We start from the raw sequence: 3,540 nt of genomic DNA on the forward strand, positions 1-3,540 counted from the left end.
TCTTCCTTTTACTGGAGTTTGTAGGGTGGCATCACACCACTGAGTCCATGTGTATGTTGTGTGTAACATGTGTGCCCTCCAATGCACGGTATATATGTTCTGTTATTTATTGCACATATACAGTACATAGAAAAGGGCTTAGCCTTCAGCGCACCATAACGCACAGACGTGAATGCAATGTACATTACGGTGCACAGCTTTGGGTAAAACAATTCAAGTATGATTTGTGTAAGTTAAGGCTCAAAGTGAATGGGCTGCCTTAATGCAAGGACAACATGCATAAGTGTTAATGGGCCTTTAAAATTAAAAAGCAGTTTAAAAAAAGTTCTAATAGTTTTAATTTTTTTTTTATATTTCCTAGATAGATTAGGGAAGGGTTAGAACCTCGGTCAGCTTTTTTTCAGCTGAGAAGACTTCACCTCCCTTCCCATCACGATCTACACAACACGCAGAAAGTAAGAGGGGGTCTTCACAATGAGGACACAGACAATAAAAATCTGATGTTAAAAAGTTCTTCCTTTTCTAGTAAAAGAAAACTACCATTTGTTTTTGCAATGATTTCCTTACATTTCCTGTTGTAGTGACCACACAGTGATGTTAATTTCTGCAATGGGAACACAAACACCAATAGAAACCTGGCACAGATTCTAGCCCTCAGCTATTGTTGGTTCAAGATGCTAAACACTGGCCAGTTCTAAGCCAGCTATTATGCTGCATATATTATTTGGTTGGAATTAGGGATGCACCGATACTACTCGCCCAAATGCACCGATGCCTCGCCCGTTACCCGAACATCCGGAATCAGGAAGCCGGGCAGCGAGTCATTACGCGCTGCCTGGCTTCCTGATTGGTCGGGAAGATGGGTAATGAGGAAGCCGGATGGCGCGTTATTACCCACACCCCCTCCCCAGCTTCTTGATTGGCCAGAAAGCCAGCTTCATGCTGGCTTTCTGCATGGAGATGGCTTCCCGGCCAATGAGGAAGCCGGGCGCTGTGTAATGACTTGCCGCCTGGCTTCCTGATTGATTGAGAAGCTGGCCAATCAGGAAGCCAGGTGGCGAGTCATTACCCGCCCCACCTCTTCAAGATTGGCCAGAAAGCCGGCTCCATGCTTCCTTGTCACCTGGTGATGAGGACGCATGGAGCCAGGTTCCCTGCTAATCAGAAAGCCGGGTGGCGAGTCTTTACACGCTGACCGGCTTCCTGGCTAATCAGGAAGCAAGGTGGCGAGTCATTATATGCCGCCTAGCAAAATAAATGTTTTTAACCTTAGCGGTGATACAAGTTTTTTTGCATGCTGGCTTGTGAGTGTGCTATTATACGCCGCCTGGCTTCCTTAATAGGACTTGCGGGATCAGTATCGCGAGTACCGAAAAAATATATATCGGTACTCGATACCGGAAAAAACGGTATCGGTGCAGCCCTTGTAATTACTTTTACGCTCTAAAGTAAAAATATATCTATCTGTAAATAACTGCAGTTATACTTTAATTCTATGGGAATTTTTGTATCATTGCACCACTTCTACAGGTTCTAAGAGAACATTCGCACAATCCATCTGGTTTTGGCAGAATGGACAACAATCTTTATTGTCTGCGTTCTCTCCCTGGTAAAGCACTCGGTCGGCAAGATTGGAAATTCCTAACTGATCACTATTCTATTCCTTTGTAAATAAGCCAGTACCCGAGTGCTGCGTCCCATAGGCCCAATATCACATTTGCATTATGACTTTCCTAATGAAGAACACTTGGCAACTGGACCGAGCAAAACAATCATCACTCGCTGCACTTGACAGGATGCCAGCATTTAACAACAACATTGTCAGTAAGTCACACTTTTAGGTTTGCCCCCCATCCCCCATGTAACATTCAGAGCTGATGGCACGCCATTCACAATCCAAGTAGACATGACAAGTGTTCCCAAATATCTGAAAATACAGGAATGCTAAACAAGGCCATGTCAGGAATTAAACTGGACTACAGCTGAGCCAAGGCTACATTTAGGCACAGAGTGGTGGGTGGGCATTGGCTTTTTGCTTTTGACAGGTTTGCGGTAAGAAAAAAAAAAAGCTTGTTTATAGGAAGCCACATTCTCAAAACACTCATTTGTTCTATTTGGGGCTGATTGTGATGCAATACATTTTCTCCCCCAGCATACAAAACATGACTTTTCCTGTGCATGAAACAGAACAGTTTATATAATGACCACAAGAGTGAGTGCTTTTATCTGGTCAAGGAATATTTCAAATATGGCATAGCAGACTGTCACTTTATTCTGTTTAAGCCTTAAGGCCAGACAGAATTCAAGAAAATGCAAACTCAGCGGCATTATATTTATGAACAAAGATCCTTCTGCATTCCCTGAATGTACACTATAAATTACAATTCTCTGTAAGCATGTTCACGTAAGTGAATTAACCTTATTCAACATATTATATAAAGTGCTATTTTACCTTCCATATGAAGAAAAAAATACAACTGTCATTAAAACGACCCAGTTGCTAACACCATAAAAACTGAAGCAGGCCAAGACAAATTTCACCCAGAACTAGAAGCCAGCTTTAAAAACTTAGGAGCCATAATCTTCCAAGCTCAGATCAGCCACAATGTACACATGTACTTACAACCTCAGATTACCCTAATGCACGCCTGCACTACCAACCTTAGGTTAGCCCCAATGCATACACTTCAGACCTCACATCAGCCTTAATGCATGCATGCACGCACTTCAGACCGGAAATTTTAAACCACTCCTGTTAAACACTGCCTACTCTGAATGGACCAATGCTAAGGTCTAAATGCAAATAGCGCTGTGTGCCGGATTACTCAACACAGTGTGCCATTGTCTACAGCCACCAGCAAGCTTTCACTTATGTAAGGGAGGTGGGTGGACCAGGCTTTGTAATGGACAGCCTTGGGAGCGGTCAATTGCAGCCAATCTGTCTCACGACAACAGATCCGGCATTGCGGTGGTCACCTCCCCACAGCACTAAGATGCTGACCCTTGAGTCTCTCCTGAAAAGTTCCTATTGCATTCAGAACTGCCTTCAGCTCTGTCCAATTTGAATACATTTTTGACACCCTCTGGGACCACTGGCCCTGTGCAACCTGATCTTCTAAATGGGTACCCCATCCCTAAGAATTTGCATCTGTCCTTAGCTTGACGTTAGCCTGGAAGGACCACTGAAGTTCTGCTGACAGGAGATTCAGATCCCTCCACTAACACAAGCTTATTTTTACTGAAGAGGGTAGGACTGTTCTGTCTAAACTGTTTAGAGAATGATCCCACCTTTTTAAAAGAAATTGTTGAAGAGGCCTCTGGTGAAATCTCACCCATTTGACGGCTGACAGACAGGAAGTCATAATTCCTAAGACTGACATTACCTTCCTCAGGGACACTGGGCGATGTCTGTAAAAGACCCCTTGAATCCCCCCTTCCCTTTACCTTTGTTCCCAGACCAGGTTTTTTTTTTGGCTGATCCTCTTTATAAACCTGTCCTTTATTCCTGTGCCCACAACAAAAAAAAAAAATCATCTGTGA

The sequence above is a fragment of the Nanorana parkeri genome, unplaced genomic scaffold, assembly GCF_000935625.1.
Source record: "Nanorana parkeri isolate BGI_ZX_2015 unplaced genomic scaffold, ASM93562v1 scaffold684, whole genome shotgun sequence".
In the NCBI taxonomy this organism is placed as follows: Eukaryota; Metazoa; Chordata; class Amphibia; order Anura; family Dicroglossidae; genus Nanorana; species Nanorana parkeri.